Consider the following 24957-nt stretch of genomic DNA (forward strand, 5'->3'; position numbering starts at 1 on the left):
ATATTACCTTTTAGTGTTGGTGATAAATACTACCTCATTATTACTCTAGCATTTCTTAGTCTATCACAGCAAAATGAATGTCTAGCATTGAGAAATCTCTAGCTAGAGAAACCTCTAGCTCTTAAGGGCTGGAACACTTCAACCTCCATGTTCTATTTCCAGCTATGCAGTCTGGTCCTGTTCAGTCCTGGAAAGCGTGGCCACTGGTAAGAGGTAAGAGTTTTTTCATACTCATAGGTTCATGAAGCCCACCAGTTCTATTTGCTGAAGATGGCTTTAACTATAGTAAATTATGGCTTACAAATCTAAGCAGTTCCCCAAAGCTGAAGAGTAACAAATAACTCAATAAATTATATGAATCAGGTATGAGTCAGGTAATTTATTCCTATACACAAAAAGAAAAGCTACACATAAAGAAGCATAGCTTGAATTAATAGTATTAATAGGATTCAGCATAACTTTAGTTATAATCCATCTGGGAGGCTGGCACTTTGTAAATATGACTATGGTTCATGCACTAGTAAGTGAATCACATCATAAAGCAGGTCATTAAGACTGCTAAATCAGACATTTTATATTTCACATTGGCTTAACACTGTCTGATCAAAGTCATTTACTCAGAAGAGGAAACACAAAGCGGAAAAAGGTAGAAGGGGCCCAGGCCTGCAAACTTATCTAATTGAGTCCACACTCTGTGTGAAGGTAACAGCAAGGGTTGCCTGCTCCTCTAAAAGGCAAAGTCAATGCAGAGAGAACACTACTTATAACAGAAGGTAAATCACTATCAGACTGAGCAGAAAGCTGATGCGTCTTGAGACTAACACAGCACCCAGATCCCTTCCCTCCTTTATCTTCCCTACCCCCAATCGCAGGGCAGGAAAAGACCAAGAGACCACTCAAGGTTTACAACTTCATAAAACACCAAATCCTTTCAGTAATGAACTAAAACATGACCTGAAGCAGTCTAGGAGATTATAATTCCTAAAAGGCCCATTCAGCTATGCCACATGTTAAACCAAAGGATAGTTCAGGGTACCTTCTCTGGCCTTTCATAAACACCCTAAGTACCACGTAGACCTGTGTACATGTACACAGGTCATAGAATTAGCATAGTATCATAGATTCACAGCTAGAAAAGGCTTGAGAAATCATCTTTTCCAATCTCCTCACTCTGTAAATTAGAAAACTGAAGCCTAGAGATGTTAAGGGACATGCCTATGACCACAAAGGCAGTAGTGATGGCAGAGCTGGCTTTTGAACCCAGGTCCTCTAACTCCAAATCTAGCATTCTATTTCCACTGGACCACACTCCATCAGGTACTACCACATATACAAGAACACTGAGGTCATATTTTTATGACCTCAACTTGAATTTTTGTATTTATTCAACCACCATTCAAGGCAATCATTTCAGGTCTGGTGTCTGGCCAGAGTTTCACAGCACTCTACAACATCAATTACAATTTAAGACACAAAATGGAGAAAAGTAGTTTCCTACTGAAATTACAGTTATGATTTGTGTTCTCAGAATGCATGTAATTACCTAAATTAGTAGATTTCTTCAACACCAAAGCTAACTACCATACTTTTAGGACATTTCTTTTGGTTTTCTCTGACAGCCTGATTTTGAGATTTTTGTAAAATTCTCACCTAGGAGGTGGACTTCTCATAATTCAAATGAATTTTGTCAATTGATTTGTGCAAAACCAAATGAATTTCAGTAACAAGCTTTTTTTTTGTACTGTGAAAACCTAAAGGGGAAAGAAATTTAGATCCAAAAATGCAAGGCTGACTCATACAGAGAGGGGGAGAGGAAAGCACAATTGGCAGAAACATTAGGCCTTCTGAGGTTATTTAGCAAAAAAATGTGAGAGTTAAACAATAAAAAAAAACTCATTGATCAAATTAGGGTTATAAGAAAGTGTACATGCTAATTTTTTTAAATAGCCTTGTTTATTTTAATAGATTATGTACTTTACCAAAATTTTGGAACAATACACGAATGTACTTAGTCTTACATAGGCAATACTGTTGTTGGTAAAAGCTAATCACTTGGAGATTAAACACATGGCAACAGAGGCATAAAGCTGGAAAAAGGAGGAGGTCACACCTTTTTAAGATGCAAATTGGAAATGAAGCATTGCAGAAATGAAGTTCTGTTGATCTAACTGTGAAGGTGCAAATCATTCATCATACTTTTAGAACAGAGGCTTGTTACTTTTAAAAATTAGTATCAAGAAAACACTTTAGAAAGCAATGATAAAGCCTACTCATTAGTACTTAAGAAGCCTGTGTTATAAATTTGGATAAGCACAAGTGACAACCCTAAAATCCATTTTTCATATGCATTTTTGCAAAAGGAAAAATAATCTAAATCTAAAACAACATTTTATTCATTTCTAAATCATAAAGAGTTTAATGAACAGCAAGTCAGTATTTTCTCACAGCACCTAAGGAACCTAGACGTTATGAAAACACAGAGTGGGCTTGTGCATCCATACATAAAAGACTAAAGCAATACACCTAAAATGCATTTTGTATGTTTTGCTCTGCCTTTCTATTCATTTTTTTTTGCTCTGCTGCCATGTCTCTGGTTGGCACTTTGTTCATTTGAGTATGGTTCATGCACTAATAAGTGAATCAGTAATGGCACTCATTATGGTGGGCACAAAGTCAGGCAGCTGATAAGCTGAAACTCATGGCCTCCAGAATTTAAAGATGACTGCTCAGCCTCAAGACCTCTCAAGCCAGATGCCTGTTGAATCCATGGTTGGCAACCGGCATTAAATCCAAAAGAGGCCAATCACCCTGGGAAAGAATGAAGAAACCAGAAGGATAGAATAAGAATGGAGTGCATTGAAAGGGACTATATGAAAAACTGTCACATGTGAATGAAGAGTTATCCTTGCTGAGAAGAACAGATTGGCAGATCCCCATGAGCAAGAAGACCAGATGTGACATGTTCTTGCTTTGGCAATTTTACTTCTTAGGCTACATTGATAAGAGGCTATGGAAGCACTGAAAGAAGACATCATTCTTCAAGAAAACAGGTATTTCCAATTCATCTTTCCCACATAACCTCACATAAAGAAGTTGACCAATATGACAGTCACAACTAATACTACCTTAAGTATGTAGCCCAAATACTTGGCCTTTCTTATGCCCATGGGTAGCTCTCAATTACTAACAATTCTTATTTCTGCAACTTAGGGCAGGACTGATGCTTAGGGTGAAAGGGATGATGATAACTAACAACAGAAAGAGAGGAGAAGTAGTTAAATCTTATTTTGCTTGCTTTCTTCTAAAAATGGCTGAAAGAAATTCGATACCCAAGCTAAGTAAAAGAAATTGCTTAGCTGCTCTTCAGTAAGTCAAGTCACCTGGCTCAAATGAATCTCTTCCTCTGATACTGAAAAAACTAAAACATAAGAATGCTAAGCCACAATTAGTGATACTTGATATACTGTGGAGAACAGAATATTTTTAACAAGGAACCACTCGATTTAAAAAATACAAAAAGTCCTAGTTTTCAAAAAAGGAAAAAGAATATAGGCTGCAAATTAAAAATCAATGAGCTTGACCCTGACACTTGGAAAAATCTTGAACGAATCATTAAAGGGAGGATTAGCGAACATCTGAAAAAGAAAGTAGAAAGTACAAAGAGCCATAATGCTTCAACATGGACAGGTCATGTCAGATGAAACTATGTCAAAAGTGTTTATAAAACTTGTAGTTCAAGTAAATGATGCAGATTTTAGTGACAGAGAAACTCTCAGTATTTGTGTGGAGAATATACATATGTCTGGATGAGATGATAACACAACTAGATGGATTCAAAACTATTTAAATAGCTTGAATCAAAAAGTAATAATTATAGTAACGGTTCAATTTCTAGGCAGGAAGTATCCAATAGAAAGGTAGTAATGATAATAATAATAATAATAATGATAATTATTATTATAGCCAACACTTCAATAGTGTCTATAATGTGGTGGTAATGGTAAGAATAACAATAATAATAATAATAACAATAATAATAATGACTGATATTCATATTAACATCTACTATGTGCCAGGCATTATGCAAAGCACTTTACAGATATTATCTCATTTGAGCCTGGGATATAACTGCTGCTTTTATCTCCATTGTACAGATAAGGAAAGTGAGGAAAAGCTTAAGTGACTTACTCAGGATCACACAGCTAGTAAATCTCTGAAACCATATTTGAACTTGGGGCTTCCCCACTCCAAACCCAGTACTCTATTCACTGTGTCAGCTAGCTAGCTCACAGTACATGTCAGGGATCTGTGTTTGGCCCTGTGCTGTTCAACGTTTTTATCAATGACTTAGATAAAGGCATATAGACTATGTGCTCATTTATTTTTTAACTTTTAGTTTAGTTCAGTTTAAGAAGCATTTATTTTCTCTCATATGTGCCACCCCCCCCCAATTAAAAAAGGAGAAGGGACAAGGGAAGCCTTGTAACAAATATGCAACATCAAGTAAATTACATTTCTGCACTGTCAATGTCCAAAACTATATGTGTCATTTTGCATTCTGAATCCATTTTGATTCTTACTTCCATAAAGAGCTAGGTAGCATCCTTTGTAATGAGTATTCTGGAATAGAAATTGGTCACTACATTGATTATGATTCTGAAGTCTTTCAAAACTGCTTGCCTTTATTCATGTGATATTTATCACAGAAATTAAATTGGTCTCCTGATTCTGCTCACTTTACTCTGCAACAGTTCATATAAGTTTTCCCTGGTTTCTCTGAAATCATCCCTTTTGTCATTTCTTAAAGCACAAAAATATTCCATTATATTAACATACCATACTTTTCCAGCCATTCCTCAACTGATGGACACCCCTTAGTTTCTAGTTCTTTGTGATAACAAAAATTACAGATAGCTAGCTAGCTAGCTAGCTAGACATACACACATTACATACATACAGACATACACAAAAGACTTACAGGTCTTTTCCTTTTTTCTTTGATCTCATCCCACTATTATGTTGAGTAGTGTTAGTGCTGGGTCCCTTAAATGAATTTTGGCTATAGTTCCAAACTGCCTTCCAGAAGGCTTGACAAATTCATAGCACTCCTCCACCAAAAAGTACATTACTGTGCCTTTGTCATCTAACTTTTTTTCTCATCTTTGCCAATCTGAAGAGGATCCTCAGGGTTGTTTAATTTGCATTTCTCTATTAGCAATTTAAAGCATTTTTTTCATATGTTGGTAATTAAGATTTCTTCCTTTGAAAACTGTCTTTGACCATTAATCAATTGGGGAATGCTCATAAATTTGAATCAGTACCTTACATATCCTGGAAATGGACTTTTATCAAAGAAATAATGCAAAGATATTTTCTCAGGTAATTGTTTCCTTTGTGATTGTTTTTGTTTGTGCAAAATCATATACAATGAGTGTTTCTACTTCTTTTCTTCTCAATCTCTTTTTAACTCTCTAATCTGGTTTGTAACATATCATTCAATTGAGGCCCCTCTCTCAAAGTTACCAGTGGTCTTTTATTTGCCAAATTTAATGGCCTTTTCTCAATCTTCATTCTCTTCTACTCCGCAGCCCTTAATACTGTTGATCACACTCTTCTCCTTGATACTCTGTTCACTCTAGGTTTCTATGACAGTACTCTATCCTGGTTTTCCTCCTATTCTTTGCCACTCTTTCTCAATCTCCTTTATTGTATCTTTATCCACATCATGCTTGCTGGCATTGAGTGTGCCCCAGTGCTCTTTCACTAGGTCATCTCTTCTCCCTCTATACTGTTTCACTGGTGATCTCATCAACTTCCAGTGACTCAAGAATCATGTCTATGATACTCTCGTTCTACTTTAACAAGCTTTAACTTCTTCCTCAACCTTAAGACTTACATCTGCATTGCCATCTCAAACTGGATGTTCCATGGACATCCTGAACTTAACATATCCAAAACCAAACTTGCTATCTTTTCCCCTAAACCCTCCCCTCATCCCTCTTCCTAACTTCCCTTTGTCTAGGACACTATCATCTTTCCAGTGACCTAGGTTCATAACCAAACAATCATCCTTGACTCCTCACTTTCTCTCACCCCCACCCTATATCCAATCTTGCTGCCTAATTCTGTCAATTTTACTTTCATAACATCTCTTGCACACACCTTCATCCTTCTTCTGACACTATTCCCAACCTGGTACAGATCCTCATCACCTCATACCTGGGCCATTGTAATAACCTGCTCGTTAGTCTTCCTGCCTCAAGTCTCTTCTCACTTAGCTGTCAAACTGGTCTTCCTAAAGCATAAATCTGATCATTTCACTACTACCACCACAACCACCATTCAATCAGATAGAGTGACTCCTTACTATTTCTAGAATCAAATTTAAATTCCTGTTTGTCTTTTAAAGCCCTTCATAAATTGGCTCCTTCTACTCTTCCATTTTTCTTTTTTCTTTCTTTTTTTTTTTTTTTTTTTGGTAAGGCTATTGGGGTTAAGTGACTTGCCCAAGGTCACACAGCCAGTACGTGTCAAGTGTTTGGTCTGAGGCCGGATTTGAACTCAGGTCCTCCTGACTTCAGGGCCGGTGCTCTATCCACTGTGCCACCTACCTGCCCCCCTCTTCCATTTTTCTTATACCTTATACTCTACCACCCACATCCACATATATATGATCTACAATCCAACAACACACTAGCTTCCTTGCTGTTCCTCACATATTACCTATCTCCTAAATCTGGGCATTTTCACTGGTTTTGTTCTATCCCTGGAATTCTCTCCCTCCTCATGTCTACCTCCTGGCTTTTCTGGTTTCCTTCAAGTATCAGCTAAAATCCCACCTTATATAGGAAGCCTTTCTCAACACCCCCACACCCCCACTTAATGTTAGTGACTTTCCAATCTCCAATTTATCATAAATGTGTGTACATATATATATATACACACACACACACACACACACATATATGTATATGTACATACAGTCATTTGTATTTTGTCTCCCCCTTTAGACTCTGAGCTCCTTAAGAGGAAGGACTGTCTTTTCCCTTTCTATCTGCAGAGTTTAGCACTTTACCTGGAATATAGTAGGTAACGAGTAAATGCTTGTACACTGACTAATTTTATGTAATAAAAATGTAATGTTCCACAATCTTTTCTATTCCTTATTTGGTAATGAATTCTTATATTAGCTATAAATTTGAATGGTACTCTCAGCCTTGTTCCTCTAATTTATCTATTATGAGACTACACATATGTGTGTATGCATGTATATACACATATATATGTATGTATATATATAAACAAATATGTACATGTGTGTGCATGTGTATATATCTACACACACATATATTAAAACACATTTATTTATTTGAAACTTATCTTGGTATAAAGTCAGAATCTTTTCAAGTTTTCTCAGAAACTTTGGTCAAATGTGAGTCCTTACCCTAGTTACTGAATTTGGGGAAATTTATCAAATGATAGGTTATTAGGTATGTTTGCTTCCATACAATGTCTAATTAATCTGTTCCACTGATCAAGCTTTATGGTTTGGTTTGGTTTTGTTTTTTAATGAGTATGAAATAGTTTTGTGATTACTGTTCCAGCCATGCTGTGAGCTTGGGTACTGTCAAGCCCCCTTCTTTTTTTTTTTTTTTAAACTGTTTCTCTTCACATTCCTTATCTTTTGTTAACCCAGGTGAATTTCATTATTATTTTTTCTAGTTATATAAATGATCCTTTCATAATTTTGATGGTTACTGGAAAAGTAAATTAATTTAGGCAGAACTGTCATTGTATTATATTGCTTTGGTCTACTCAAGAGTAATTAATACTGTTCCAATTATTTATGTCTATTTTCATAAATAATATTTTGTAGTTGTATTCATATATTTCCTATTTGTATCTTGGTAGGTTTTGTACATTCTTTAGTTATTTTAAATGGAATTTCTCTTTATATCTGCTCTCTGATGGGTAGGAATTCTGGGTAGATGTTTTGTATGCATTATATAAAAATGTGAATGATTTCTGTGTATTTATTTTACATAACACAACCTTGCTGCAGTTATTATGTCAATTAATTTTAGTTGACTCTTTACAGCTCCACAAATTATCTTATCATCTGCAAAAATTGTATGCTTATTCCCACAATTCCTTTTTTCTTATTGCTTTACATAGAATTTCTAAAACTATATCAAATAGCAATGGTAAAAATGTATATCCTTGCTTTATCTCTGAATTTAATGAAGAGGCCTTTAGTATGTCCCCACACATAAAATGCTGCTGCTTTGGCTTAGACAGATGCAGTGCTATAGCAATAAAATTACCTAGATAATACTCTTTATATTTAGACAAAACAATAACAACATTCATTTGGAAGAATAAAGTGTAGATAATCTCAAGATTAATCATGAGATAAAGTGAAGGCCAGATCAAAACCCAAACTATATTATCAGAACTAGTCATAACTGTTCCTTCAAGTCAAGTTCAAACTGGCTTAAGAAATTTAGTATTTCCTCCCTTTGGGCCTGATATGTAGGTGGCAAAATAATGGCAAGTTCAGATAGCAGAAAAGTCATAATGGTTAGTCACCGGTGGAGTCCACCTACCCATCTCCTGATAAGTGGTAATTCTGCTTTACTATAAGCCGAGAAACCTTTTTCTATAAATTAAGCATCTGTTCAACCAGTCCAAATAATACTTCCATAAGATCTTTAGTTACAGGTGCAAGAAATGAGGCTAATATATATATAAGTTTTATTTTACTGAATCCCATAGTCACAAAAGTCCCAGGTCTTAATACCCGCTGACACAAGCATACTCAGGAGAATAGAAATAAATTCAGTAAATGTCAAAGATATAAATGTCACCCTCTTTTCTGCATAGTCATCACTGCCTAGCCTTTTGTTGAATAACATAGCTAATACTTCAAGTAGCTTACTGCAATCTTAGGGTGACTGCAGAGTTAAATATAACACATACATACAGGAAAAACCAAAAAGGTAACCAAACATATCAAAGCTGCACCATCCTATCACATTGCTCAATCACCAAGACATAATGAATAAGTGAGAATAACAGCAGTCCAGAGGTAAAAGGTTCTTTCTCCTTTTACTTACTACTTATAAAAAGTAAAAGGGAAATTAGCATTACATTAAAGACCAAAGAATCTTATCCTACACAGATAGGATAAAAAGGTAAATCATGAGTGTCAAATAGAAATGGAAATAATCCACCAATCACCACCGGGAAGATATCCGAAAATGAAAATTCTCAGGGATACTGTAGTCAAATTCCAGAGCTCCCAGGTAAAAATATTGTAATAAGCCAGAAAAAAACAATTTAAACATCATGGAGCCACAGTTAGAATCACACAAGATTTAGCAGCTTCCACATTAAAGCAGCAGAGAGCTTAGAATATGATATTCTAGGAGGCAGAGGAGCTAGGATTACAACCAAGAACCAACTATCCAGCAAAACTGAATATAATCCTTCAAGAGAAAAAAATGGATAGTTAGCAAAATAGAAGACTTTCAAGCATTCCTGATTTTTAAAAAAAAAAGCTGAACAGAAAATCTGACTTTCAAATATAAGACTCAAGAGAAGCATAAAAAAGTAAACAAGAGAAATCATAAGGGATTCAATAAGGTTAAATTCTTTACATTCCTTTGGGAAGATGATACTTGTGACTCCTAAGAGCTTTATCATTATTAGGGCAATTAGAAGAAATCTACATAGACAGAGGGCACAGATGTGAGTTGAGTATGATGAGATGATTTCACAAAACTAAAATCAAGGGGTAACAGAGAGGGATGTGGTGGGAGAAGGGAAGTAAGAAGGAGGGAAATGATCTTACATAAAAGAGGCACAAAAGAAAGAGTTTTTACAGTGAAGGGAAAAATAAGGGGGAGGGGTGGCAGGCAATGCTTGAATCTTACTCTCACCGAAATTGAGGCCTTTATCAGAGAAACTTGCGGTTAAAAAAAAAAATTCTCCCCAGCTTCCCCTGCTTTCCTTCTAATCTTGACTACATTGGTATTGTTTGTACAGAAACTTTTTAATTTAATATAATTATCCATTTTACATCCTATAATGCTCTTTATCTCTTGTTTGGTCACAAATTCTTTCTTTATCCATAGCTCTGACATAAAATTTTCCATGCTATCCTGATTTACTTATAACATCACTCTTTATGTCTAAATCATATAACTACTTTGACCTCAACTTGACATACAGTGTAAGATGATGGTCATACCTAGTTTCTGTCAAACTGCTTTCTAGTTTTTTGTCAAATAGTGAGTTCTTGTCCCCAAAGTTTGTATATTTGGATTTATCAAACAATAGATTACTATGTCATTTACTACTATGTATTGTGTACCTAATCTATTCCATTGATCCACCATTATATTTTTTGGCCAGTACCACATTGTTTTGATGATTACTGCTTTGTGATAGTTTAAGACCTGGTTCTACTAAGGCACCTTCCTTCACATTTTATTTTTATTTATTCTCTTGATACTCTTGCCCTTTTGTTCTTCCAGATGAATTTTGCTATTATTTTTTCTAGGTCTATGATATAATTTTTGGTAGCTTAGTATGGCACTGAATAAGTAAATTAAATAGAATTGTCATTTGTATTACATTGTCTTGGCCTACCCATGAACAATTAATATTTCTCCAGTTGTTTAGATCTGACTTGATTTGTGTGAAAAGTATTTTGTAACTGTATTCATATAGTTCCTGGGGTTGTCTTTGCAGGTAGATTCCCAAGTATTTTATGTTGTCTACAGCTATTTTAAATGAAATTTCTCTTTCTATCTCTTGCTGCTGGGCTTTGTCAGTAGTAAAAAAGAAATGCTGATGATTTATATGGGTTTATTTTACATCCTGCAACTTTGCTAAAGTTGTTAATTATTTCAAGTAGTTTTTTAGTTGATTCACTAGACTCTCCAAATATATCATCATATCATCTGCAAAGAGTGATAGTTTGTTTTCCTCACTGCCTATTCTAATTCCTTCTTATCACAATAAAAATAACATTGTTTAATGATCCTTTGCTCATTAATATCAAGTGAGGCAAAGAATGGAGAGAGGTATTCTTAGTAAAAGTGTTCATACTATCATGGAGGAGATCCAGCACAGAGTTGAAATTGAAGAGGTAGTCACTATAGAGAATAAGATTCTCCAGATTCTGCTCTCTGTTCATGACAGTGCATTGATTACATCCATCCCCAGAATATGCATTCTGAAGATTTTGGCCTAAATATTCACATAGGAAACACCAAGTCGATGAAGAGCACCTATTGTCCAGACTATGGTAGGTAGTTGAATAGATAACCTATAGCTCTAGTAGAGGGGTATGTGTGGGGGGGGTGGGGGTGTACTTTTTAAGAACGTGGGCTATCTCTGTAACCATAGCTCAATGTATTTTCAAGTTCCATAGTTGGTGAAGCAGGTCATCTTTGCTTAACACTCTATCCCTTCTGCCTTCATATCATCAACTCATCAACAACTAATTTTTACCTCTTCTTAACACTCTTTTATTCTCTCTCAAATTCAGAAGCCCCCTTGGTAAATTCAGAAATATCTACTGAATAGGACTCTGATATGATATCTGTTTCAACAGTGATCTATGTGTATTTTTTCTAAAAGGAAATGCTTACACTATTCTGAATGGTGTTACTGGTATGGCAAAGAAATATATGAGTATAGGAAAAAATCCTCACAGTTACATAGATAAATAATGAATATTTTAGAAATATAAATGATATTTTGTAGAGATAGTTAACTGCATCTCTAAAGTTACCTGTACAGTATGTGTGCATGTCTGTGCGTGCACGCGGGCACGTGTGTATGTGTGTGTATGTGTGTGTCTGTGTGTGTGTATACAGACTAGTTAGCTAGTTAATCCTGGACAGATACAGCAATCTGGACAGATAATGAACTGGGTCCAGAATTGAACAGGAGGAAAGTAGGATGAATTGTCTTTGGGAAAGTGCAAAGTTCTATTAATGACCTCAAGCTTCTCCTAGAAACAAAGTTCTATTTCTTTAATATCAATAACCCTCAGGTATCATATAGCTACTACAAGTCATAAAACAATGCAATCACTGAAGAACTGAAACAGGATAATGCAAAGGGAAAAGGATAAGCAGATGATGGGTAAAAGCAGGTTGCAAATCACTACCAAAGAGAAATTAAAAGGAGAAGTTTATAAAGAATATTATCAAAGATTCATAAAATAAAAATAACAGGAGTTGGTCAAATGACAAGAGTGGGGGATAACTGATGGACGTCCCACAAACTGACCAGCTTCCTCAGTGTCAAGAGAAAATAAGAGGGCCCCCAGCAAACAAGGTAGATTCCTTGTGTCAAAGCTTATTAGGGGGATGTAGACAAGAGTTATACAGAACAGACAAGCATTAGAGGAAATAATCTGATGATATTACAGATTTATGTATCTATCTATTTGAGATGAAGAAACTGAGGTGTCCAGTGATTAACCAAAGCTTAATGGTGAACTAGTGCGGCTGTGGCTAATACTGAATATAAAATTCAGGCATTTAAGCTAAAGTCAATGGAGAAGGAAACTGTGATACATAAGTCTCTAAAGCTGAAGTCCTCAATTCACAAGATGAAACATTTTTTTTGCACCTGGCACTGGATCACCACTACAGAACTTGGGCCATCCATCAAAGGCCCAACTCTGTTTAGCCATACAGGTATACAGTCTCTTATATGAATATGATGAATACATTAAAAAAACAGGTTAGAAAAAAATTCACACAGATTACTGTTGAAACAAACATATCAGGGAGTTCTGTTCAACAGACATATTTCTGAGTTTGCAAAGGGGACTTCTGAGTTTGAGAAAATAGGGGAAGAAGGTTAGGAAGGGTTAAAAGACAGCTGTTTATGAGGGGATGATATGAAGGCAGAAGGGATAGAGTATTAAATGAAGATCACCTACTTCAGCAGCTATGGAACTTGAAAATACACTGAGTTGCAGTTGTTGGGCCTGCCTACGTAAAATGAATCTTAATTTGGTTAGTTTTATTCAAGTCCCATAAACTGGATATGGGACCAAAACATGTAATGTGTTCAATTCCCTGAGACTTGTAATGAACAATGTGCATGCGGCAGGAACACATGCCTCCTTTCCTGTTCTGCTTCCTTTTGCCCCATATGTAGATGGGCCTCACTGGAAAAGTAGAAATGAATATGCGACTCTCCCCTGCTTTAATAATGTTCCCTTTGAAATGACCACTCTGTAATTCCTAATAATCTGGCTTCAAACTCATTATTCCACTGAAACTGCTCTCTCCAGAGTTACCAGTAACCTCTAAATTGCCAAATCTAATGGCCTTTTCACATTCCTCATCCTTCCTGATCCCTCTGCAGCGTTTGCTATGCTATATTTTAACACTATTTACTATTCTCTCCACTTGGAAACTCTTTGTTCTCTGAAGTTTCATGACCACTCTCTCTTTACTCTTCTGCCTGATAGTTTCTTCTCAGGCTCCTGTACTTGTTCATAACCCATATCATGCCCACTAACTGGAGGTAGAACCTAGTACACTGCCTTAGGCCTTCTTCTAGTCTCTATCTGTACATCTCACTTGGTGGCCTCATTATTGTCTCCATAAAGATGACTCTCAAATCCATATATCCAGCCCTAGCTTCTCTTCTGAGCTTGAGTGAAAATGAATTTTCCAGACATCCCAAACTCAATATATCTGAAAGAAAACTTGTCTTTCTCCCCAAATAACACCCCAAATAACAACACTTCTCTATTTCTTCAGAGATGTCAACATTGTTTCAATATCCCAAGGTCTCTATCTCAGTATCACTCTCAATTTCTTATTCTCCCTCACCCCACATAACCAATTAGTTGCCAAATCTGATAGTTTATGTTTCCATGACCTCTCTTGAATCTGTCACTTTCTCTCTGCTCACACAGCCATCACCTTAGTTCAACCTTTTAGCACCTTTAGATTGGACTATTTGCAATATCCTCCTAATTGGTTTTCCTGCCATAAGTCTCTCCTCTCTCCAATTTATCTTCCAAACAGCTGTCAAAGTGATTCACCCCTTAGAAAAAAAAATACTAACTTTTCTTTTTAGCTTGTTGACTGATTAATTGGAATAAGAGATATACCTTTGATTCTAAGAACTCAAATGCCATGCCTAAGCTATGACCAATATTTCCTAATATATGTGTGTATGTGCATATGTATATATGTATGCATGTATGTATGTAAGTATGCATGTATGTAGTGGCAGCCAGGACCTATAGCTGAGCCTCTTACACATTAAATGTGTCCTCATCTCCTCCCTAAAAATTCAAGGAACAATGTAGAAGGGAATATAAAGCCCTAAATCTGTCCTCAAAAAATTGGGCAATAGTCATACATATGGATACCAGACTCTACCTAGAAGAGAATTCAACCAACCTAGATATGAAGCATCCCTTCATCTTCTATCAGTTTATCCTATCCTACTCCCACTGAAGTTTAAGGCTCTTCAAAAATGTGCTCACTGGGGATCACCAAATAGAAGGTGACCTCTGGGTAAGTATGTAAAGAAAAGCACTTTGGCAAGAGAACCACTGGATCTCTAAAACAAGTGAGATTTATAAGTTCACTGGTCTATGGAGACTCATATTCCTGCTCTCCTCTGGAGGTGACTTTCCAAACTAAGATGGAAACATACTTTGTAGACATGTATCTGTTATATTATTACTGAAACACTTCCATCTACAAATGGTTTTCTTTCAAAGCAGTCATCCATCTGGTACTTGTAATAGCCACAAAATTAACTAACAAAAAGAAATGAAAAGAACACAACACACATTGCTATTAATGGAGCTCCACGCATGTCACTCCCCACACAGTGTACTAAAAATGGACTTATCCAAATTTGAGTGTCTCCACACAAATGTCTGTGCCTTTCAATACACAGAGATGAGATCTTGATGTTTTCCTTAAAACTGCAAAAACACTTGCTCTCCAATTCCCTTTTTTTACAGCAACATTCTAGGAATTTTCAGCACAGTTTATGTTGACTAAGTACCTACTCTATGACACATAACTAGGCACTGCACAGGTCTGATAAATATGAGAAGTCATGGTCTCAACCTCACAAAAATTACAATCAAATATTCTTAAAGACCTGATAGTTGTTATACTCTGTGACTGTGAGAACAGTTTACTAAGGAAGGGCTCTTCTTACACCTTATTCATCAAGACCTAACTGGCAGAAAAAAATCAAAAAACCAAGAAAGGTACAAGTGACGTCTTACTGAAGTCAGATGTGAGTGTAGATATTTTCATACTCGAGAACAAGATACCAAGAAGTGAAGTGTCTTTTCTATGTCCGAAAAAAAAAATCTGGAGCCATTTTGATGTCAAAAGGGAAAAAATAGCCTGAATTTATAGATGACCTGGGAATGGTTATATAAAAATGTAATTTCCAGAGCCAAGATGGCAGAGTAAGAAGTAAGCCGCTCTCACCCTCCCTCACTGACCTCTGAAAACCCAGAAAATATTGGTCCAGGAAAGACCCTGAGCCAGCAAAAAGACAGGGCACAGCAGTCTTGTAGCCCAGGAGGCTTGGAGTTTTAACGGAAAAGGCCCCTCTCACTCTTGGGGAGGGGAAGGAGTATAGGACAGGAGACGTCCCAGCAAGCCAGCAGCAAGCCTCACCTCAGCATACCAGAGGGAGATCCTGACACCCAGGATGGTAGATCAGGCAGGTGCCAACACCAAGACCCCTGAGAGCCTCAATACAAGCAGGGGAACCAGTAGACACCAGCTCAGAAATCCACCATGGGCAATGGCATTCTCCAACGAAATCACCCAATGCCTCAGCACAATTCTAGCAAGCACAACTCCAGGCCAACAGACATCCACCAGCAGAGAAATATCCCTGTCCAAAGCCTGGGTGAGTAGGAAAAGAACCTTGATAAGTGGCCCTTTTGCTCCAGCAGGAAAGCTCAACTTTTTTTTTTTTTTTTAGTCAGGAAATAGGCAAACACTATGAACAAAAAGCAGAAACAGACAATGACCATAGATTCTTATTATGGGGAAAGCGAAGATCAGAAGAGGTCAACATTGTCAACATACCCACATCCCAAACCTCAAAGGGAAATATGAACTGGTCTCAAGCTCAAAAAGTCTTCTTGGAAGAGCTCAAGAAGGATTTTAAAAAGCAAATAGGAGAGATAGAAGAAAAAATGGGAAAAGAAACGAGAGGTATGCAAGAGAGAGTCAACAGCTTTGAAGAGGAAGGACAAAAATTAACTGTAGAAAATAACTCCTTAAAAAGTAGAATTGGTGAAATGGAAAACGAGGCAGAAAAATTCACTGAAGAGAAAAACTCCTTAAAAAGTAAAATGGGCCAAATGGAAAAGGAGGTACAAAATCTAATAGAAGAAAATAATTTGTTAAAAATTAGAATGGGGCAAGTGGAAGCTAATGACTCTATGAAAGAGCAAGAATCAGTCAAACAGAAACAAAAGAATGAAAAAATAGAAGAAAACATAAAATACCTCATTGGTAAAACAATTGACCTAGAAAATAGATCCAGGAGATATAATTTAAAAATTATTGGTCTATCTGAAAACCATGATGAAAAAAAGAGCCTGGACAACATCTTTCAGGAAATCATCAAAGAAAACTGCCCTGAGGTCTAGAACCAGAGGATAAAATACTCATCAAAAGAATCCTTTGATCACCTCCTAAAAGAAATCCCAAAGTGAAAACCCCAAGAAATATTGTAGCCAAATTGGAAAAATAACCAAATCAAAGAGAAAATACTGCAAGCAGCCAGAAAAAAATAATTTCAATATCATAGAAACGTAGTCAGGATTACACAGGACCTTGCAGCTTCCACATTAAAAGATCTGAGGGTGTGGAATACAATCAAACAAGGATCAACTATGCAGCGAAACTGAGCATAATCTTTCAGGGGAGGAGATGAACATTCAACGAAATAGGGGACTTCCAAAACTCCCTGATGAAAACACCAGAGCTCTACAGAAAATTTGACCTTCAAATACAAGACTCAAGAGAGGCATAAAAAGGTAAACAGGAAAGAAAAAAACAACATGTTATTAATAAGAGCAAACTGTTTACATCCCTACAAGGGAAGTTGACACTTATAACTCTTGAGAATTATAATGTTATTATGACATTTAAAAAGGGGGATACTTAGACAGAGGCCCTGGGTATAAGCTGACTTTGATGTGATGGTAAAAACTCCAATTAAGTGGTAAAAAGGGATTGTGTTGGGAGAAGAAGAAAGGAGGAGTCAGACACATGAAAAGGCACAAAAACCTAATACAGTAGAGGGAAAAAAGGGAGGAAAATGAGCATTGTTTGAACCTTACTCTCATCAGATTTGGTTCAAAGAGGGAATAATAATCAGTTAGGTATAGAAATCTAACTTACCCTCTAAGAAGTAGGAGGGAAAAGGGAAAAGAAAAGGTAGGAATGAATAGAAGGGAGGGAAGAAGAAGAAAGAGTAAAAGGGAAGACAACGGAGGGAACTAATAGAAGGGAGGGCAGACTGAGGGAGGCAGTGGTTGGAAGTAAAACTCTACTGAGGAGGGAGAGAGAGAAAGAAGAGAGAAAAGCATAAACAGGGAGTGAAATAAGATGGGAAGGAAGACACAGATAGTAATCATAACTGTGAATGTGAATGGGATGAACTCTCCCATAAAATGGAAACAGAGAGCACAGTGGATAAAGAACCATAATCCAATAATATGTTGTTTACAAGAAACATAGTTGAAGTAGAGGGATACACACAGAGTAAAGGTAAAAGGCTGGAGTAGAATGTATTATGCTTCAACTGAAGTAAAAAAAAGCAGGGGTAACAATCCTATCTCAGACAAAGCAAAAGCACAAATAGATCTAATTAAAAGCGATAAGGAAGGAAACTACACCCTAAAAGGTACCACAGACAATGAAGTAATATCATTACTAAACATATATGCACCAAGTGTTATAGCACCCAAATTCTTAAAGGAGAAGTTAAGGGAAATATAGGAAGAAACAGACAGCAAAACTATACTAGTGGGGGACCTCAACCTCCCCCTCTCTGAACTACATGAATCTAACCACAAAATAAACAAGAAAGAAGTTAAGGAGATGAATAGACTTTTAGAAAAGTTAGACATGGTTGGCCTCTGGAGAAAACTGAATGGAGACAGAAAGGAATATACCTTTTTCTCAGCAGTACATGGCACCTACACAAAATTGACCATGTATCAGGCCACAAAAACCTCACAATCAAATGCAGAAAGGCAGAAATATTAAATGCATCCTTTTCAGTTCATGATGCAATAAAAAATTTAATAAAAGACCATGGAAAGATAGACTAAAAATTAATTGGAAACTAATCTAATCCTAAAGAATAAGTGGGTCAAACACTAAATCATAGAAACAATAACTTCATCCAAGAGAATGACAATAATGAGACAACATACCAAAACTAATGGGATGCACCAAAAGTGGTTCTTAGGGGAAGTTTTATATCTCTAAAGACTTACATGAATAAAATAGAGAAAGAAGAGATTAATGAATTGGGCATGTAACTAAAAAACCTAGAAAAAGAACAAATTAAAAACTCCAATTAAATATCAAATTCTAAATTCTGAAAACCAAAGGAAAGATTAATAAAATTGAAATTAGGAAAACTATTGAACTAATAAATAAAACTAAAAGCTGGTTTTATGAAAAAAAAAACAATAAAATAGATAAGCCTTTGGTTAATTTGATTAAAAAAAAGAAAGAAGAAAACCAAATTACCATCATCAAAAATGAAAAGGGTGAATTACCAAACAATGAAGAGGAAATTAAAACAATAATTACGAGCTATTTTGCCCAATGTATGCCAATAAATTTGATAATGTTAATAACATGGATGAATATTTACAAAAATATAAATTGCCCAGATTAACAGAAGAGGAAACAAACTACTTAAACTACCTTATTTCAGAAAAAGAAATTGAACAAGCCATCAATTTCCCTAAGAAAAAATCTCCAGGGCAGGATGGATTTAAAAGTGAATTCTATCAAACACTTAAAGAACAACTAATTGCAATACTATATAAACTATTTGCAAAAACAGGTAAAGAAGGAGTCCTCCCAAATTCTTTTTTATGACACAAACATGATGCTGATAACTAAACCTGAAGAGCCAAAACAGAGAAAGAAAATTATAGACCTATTTCCCTAATGAATATAGATGCAAAAATTCTAAATAAAATATTAACAAAGAGATTACAACAACTTATCTTGAGGATAATACACTATGCCCGGGTAGGATCTATACTAGGAACGCAGGGCTGGTTCAACATTCGGAAAACTATCAGTATGATTGACCATATCAACAACAAAACTAACAGAAATCATACGATTATCCCAATAGATGCAGAAAAAGCAGTTGACAAAATACAACACCCATTCCTATTAAAAACACTAGAGAGCATAGGAGTAAATGGAGTCTTCCTTAAAATAACAGGTAGCATTTATCTAAACCATCAGCAAGCATTATATGTAATAGGGATAAGCTAGAAGCATTTCCAATAAGATCAGAGGTGAAACAAGGATGCCCATTATCACCACTGTTATTCAATATTGTGCTAGAAATGTTAGCTGTAGCAATTAGAGAAGAAAAAGAAATTGAAGGAATTAGAATAGGCAAAGAAGAAACAAAGCTATCACTCTTTGCAAATGATATGATGGTATATTTAGAGAATCCTAGAGAATCAAGTAAAAAATTACTTGAAATAATAAACAAATTTAGCAAAGTTGCAGGATATAAAATAAACCCACACAAATCATTGGCATTTCTATATATTTCTAACAAAGCCCAACAGCAAGAGATAGAAAGAGAAATTCCATTTAAAATTACTGCAGATATTATAAAATAATTGGGAGTCTACCTGCCAAAACAGAAATTACATGAACACAATTACAAAACATTTTTCACACAAATAAAGTCGGATCTAAATAACTGGAAAAATATCAGTTGCTCATGGGTAGAATGAGCTAATATAATGAAAACGACAATTCTACCTAAATTAATTTACTTATTCAGCACCATACCAATCAAACTACCAAAATATTATTTTACAGAGCTAGAATAAACTATATCAAAATTTATCTGGAAGAACAAAAGATCCATAATATCAAGGAAACTAATGAAAAGAAATGCAAGAGAAGGTGGCCTAGCTGTACCAGATCTTAAATTGTATTATAAAGCAGCAATTATCAAAACTACTTGGTACTAGCTAAGAAACAGAGTGGTGGATCAGTGGAATAGATCATGTATGCAAGACACAACAGTCAATGACTACACTAATCTACTATTAGATAAATCCAAAGACCCCAGGTTCTGGGATAAGAATTCACTATTTAACAAAAACTGCTGGGAAAACTGGAAAATATAATGGCAGAAACTGGGCATAGACCAACATCTTATACCGTATACCAAGATAAAGTCAAAATGGGTACAGGATTTAGATATAAAGACTGAAACTATAAACAAACTAGAAAAGCAAGGAATAGTTTACCTTTCATATCTATTGAGAAGGGAAGAATTTATGACCAAACAAGAGACAGAGAACATTATGAAATGCAAAATGGATAATTAAATTGAAAAGTTTTCGCACAAACAAAGCCAATGCATCCAAGATTAGGAGGGAAGCAGAAAATTGAGAAAGAATTTTTTACAACCAGTGTGTCTGATAAAGCCCTCATTTCTAAAATATATAGAGAACTGGGTCGAATTTATAAGAATACAAGTCATTCCCCAATTGATAAACGTCAAAGGATATAAACAGGCAGTTTTCAGAGGAAGAAACTAAAGGTATCTATAGTCATATGAAAAAATGTTCTAAATCACTACTGATTAGAGAAATGCAAATCAAAATGACTCTGAGGGTGGCAGCTAGGTGGTGCAGTGGATAGAGCACCAGCCCTGGAGTCAGGAGGTGCTGAGTTCAAATCCGGCCTCAGACACATAATACTTCCTAGCTGTGTGACTCTGGGCAAGTCATTTAACCCCAATTGCCTCACTAAAAAAAGAAAAAAAAAAAGAAAAGGAAAAAAAATGACTCAGGTACCACATCACATCTATCAGAACGGTTACCATGACAAAACAGGCCAATGATAAATGATGGAGAAGATGTGGGAAAATGGGAACAAAAATGCATTGTTGGTAAAGTTGTGAACTGATCCAACTATTCTAGAGAGCAATTTGGAACTATGGAACATAAAACTGTGCATACCCTTTAACCCAGCAATAACAATTCTAGGTCTGTATCCCAAAGAGAACATAAAAATCGGAGAAGGACCCACATGTACAAAAATATTTATAGCAGCTCTTTCTGTAGTGACCAAGAATTGGAAATTGAGGGGATACCCATCAACTGGGGAATGGCTGAACAAGTTGTGGTATATGAATATAATGAAATACTATTGTGCTGTAAGAAATGATGACCAAGCAGACTTCAGAAAAACCTGGAAATACTTATATGAACTGATGCCGAGTGAAATGAACAGACCCAGGAGAACACTGTACACAGTAACAACTACATTATGCGATGACTGGCTTTGATAGACTTAGTTCTTCTCAGTAATGCAAAGATCTAAGACAATTCCTAAAGACTCACAGTGGAAAATGCTACCCACAACCAGAGAAAGAACTACGGAGTCTGAATGCAGATGAAGCATACTATTTGCTCTCCTTTTCCTTTGTTGTTTTGTTTTATTGCTTCATTCTCAAGGTTCCTCCCATTAGTTCTAATTGTTCTTTTATCATGACTAATGGGAAAATACACTTAATATGTTTTTTTAAAGGCAACTGGGCTTAAGTGACTTGCCCAGGGTGACATAGGTAGTAAGTGTCAAGTATTTGGTCTGAGGCCAGATTTGAACTCAGGTCCTCCTGACTTCAGGGCCAGTGCTCTATCCACCGTGCCACCCAGCTGCCCCTGAAAATATGCTTAATATGAATGCATAAATAGAGCCTATAACAGACTGAGCGCCGTCTTGGGGGTGGGGAGGGAGGAGAGGGAGAGGTAGAAAATTTAAAACTCAAAATCTTATGGAAGTGAATGCTGAAAACTAAAAATAAATAAATAATTTTTTTTAAAAATGTAATTCCCCACCCAGATAGAGTAAATACTACCATTTCCAAATAGCTTGGAACCAAATTAATTTTACATAATTGAATATTTTGGGTAAATAAGAGGAGATCAAAATACACATAAAGTTTTTCCTTACCTTCTAAGCTGCCTTCCTTCTCTGACAGTCAAAGTCCCCAATGGACCAGGTAACTCAGTCTCCCTAGTAGGCAAAGGTAAGCAATGAATGATCAAGGTATAGATCAGCAATTGCGTCAGGTTTACCTAGTTTGACAACCGCACACAAGGCCAGGAATTATCACTGCTCAATGTGCAAGGTTTCTAAGATGGACTAAGACAGACAGTTTGCTAATGCTTAGGTCTGCCAGAGACTGTGTGCATCCCAAGAAACACACTCCTCCATGAATATTAAGTTTACCATTCTTCCAGGAGATAGAAAACCAAAGAAATCTATCACACAGTTAATTTTAGAGGACAGAACTATGACCAAATGGAGATATCAGCTGAGGTGCACAGGGCAGAGATTGAAAGGAGCAGTTTCAAAGTTAAAAAAAAAATCTATTCAAAATCACTATATCAGAGGCCCAGGATAAATGTGTGCTGAGAATCAAAAACATTGGGCATTGGTGGAAAAGAGGGTGCATGGCTAACCAACAAAATAAAAGAGTTATCTCATGAGGAAACTCAACTTTCCAAAGAAAGATTATATAAAGGAGAACAGGAGAAATGAGGCGAATAAGGCAGAAACTAGAAATTCAGTATGCCAGAAAATAATTCAAGGAGAATTCAATATAGTTCAAGAGACTATAAAACCAAAAAAGATATTCTTTTATTACATTAAAGAGAAAAAAATACTGTCTACAGAATCTATGAGACCATTTAATGATTATTGGTACAAATGGTAAACCTAAGACTAAAAGGAGATAGAAGAGAGATTACATTGATTTTGATTGAGTCTTTACTTTTGGAATTGTCTATCCCTAATTGTCTTTTGATACATATAAGACAGAAACAAGTTATGAGATGCTAAATAAAAGAATGACAAATACACAGGGTTTCTTAGACCTGACAAACTCAGTATAGATCAATCAATCAATAAAATTAGATGGCATCTGCCTAAGAGTTTTAAAGGGCTAAATTGGAGAACTGTTTGGTCAAAGTCGATGTAATCTGACATTATTAATATTACTACACTTCTGTTAGAAGACTGACAGATTTTTAGCACTATTCCCTTCTATATGAAGAGCTCCAGAGGAGATCATATGAACCAAAACTTTGTGCGTCTTGCTTCCAAAGTAGTAAGCTGATAGAATTTATAATAAGCACTGAATCCCTAAATAAAAACTTACTGAGGAAAAGGCAACATTTTGCTGCAAAGAAAAATAATGCTTGACTAATATGTCTCTGAGTTCTGTGAAAGGACTCTGAATATGCATTCTTTAGACTACAAACAACTAAGTTTAAGAACAAAACAACAGGAAGGACAACAACAACAAATTAAGCACAGGAATAAGACAGGAAATGAGAGACAGTTTGACATATGGTTAGAGACCTAGCCTCTACGTCAGGAAGAACTGGTTCAAATCCTGCCTTGGACAAATATTGGCCGCATGACACTAGGCAAGTCACTTTTCTTCCTGGTGCCCCAGATACTACAAACTGTAAGAAAGTGCTGATCTTCAATTGTCAAGAGTATTTCCTTACCAGGAGTTTCCCAATCTAATAATCATATGCTGATGTTTTAATCAAAATTTTTCCATTCTGTAATTCAAAGAATTTTTTTAAAGACACTGGAAAAGGTAAACCTTTGGCAAGAAGCAAAGACAACTGCCTATAAAGTTATGAATTAGGCACACACTTAAATTCTCCATCCTTAATGATCTTTAGAGTATATTACTGAAATAATGGGGAGCAGACCCTGTATTACTAGAATTCATTATCCCAAGAGTTGGTATAGATTAACAATTAAGGTTTAGACTCAAGAAATGTTTAAATCCTTAGATGACAGATCCGTAACAGGCTATCAAAAGAAATGAGGACAAAACTGCCGTGAAGTCCTAGAACCCGAAGGTAAAAAAAACAATAGAAAGAATCCATTGCTCCCCCGCCTGAAAGAGATCCCAAATTGAAAACGCCAAGGAATATAATAGCTAAATTCCAAAATTACCAGATTAAAGACAAATTACTGCAAGCAGCCAGAAAGAAACAATTTAAATATCATGGAACCACAGTCAGGATTACACAGGACCTTGCAGCCTCTACATTAAAAGGCTGTAGGGCATGGAACATGATATTCCATAATGCAAAGGGGCTTGGAATGCAGCCAAGAATTAACTACCCAGCAAAAATGAGCGTGATTTTCCAGGTAAGGAGCTGGATATTCAACGAAATAGGGGACTTCCAAACCTTCCTGATAAAAAGACCAGAGCTCAACTAAAAATTTGATCTTCAAGTACAAGATTCAAAAGAGACATAAAAAGGTAAATGGGTCAGAAAGGTACAATATATTGTTAATAAGGGCAAAATGTTTACATCCCTACAAGGGAAGGTGACACTTGCAACTCTTGAGAACTGTATTGTTATTATACCATGTTAAAGGAGTATACATAAAAGGGGTGGATATAAGTTGACTTTGATGTAATGATAAAAAAAAAAATTTAATCAAGTGGGTTAAATGGATCCAAGTAAGTGGATTAGTCTGAGCTAAGAAAATGTACTGAGAAAGGAGGAGGCAGACACGGGTAAATTACATTATGGGAAAAGACCCAAAAACCTATTAGAGCAGAGTAAAGAAGGGAGGGGGA

At 35.9% G+C, this 24957-nt stretch overlaps 1 long non-coding RNA gene across 2 annotated transcripts in view; it reads right to left on the reverse strand.

The window, feature by feature from the left end:
* The window catches only part of LOC114045815, a 617680-nt gene that overhangs the window by 565843 nt on the left and 26880 nt on the right, over positions 1-24957 (reverse strand). For both annotated transcript variants that reach the window (XR_003569432.1, XR_003569433.1), the window contains exon 2: positions 22293-22355. This is a non-coding gene — a long non-coding RNA (uncharacterized LOC114045815). The remainder of the gene's footprint in view (positions 1-22292; positions 22356-24957) is intronic.

Source organism: Vombatus ursinus, unplaced genomic scaffold, assembly GCF_900497805.2.
Source record: "Vombatus ursinus unplaced genomic scaffold, bare-nosed wombat genome assembly UNPS02001419.1, whole genome shotgun sequence".
NCBI lineage: Eukaryota > Metazoa > Chordata > Mammalia > Diprotodontia > Vombatidae > Vombatus > Vombatus ursinus.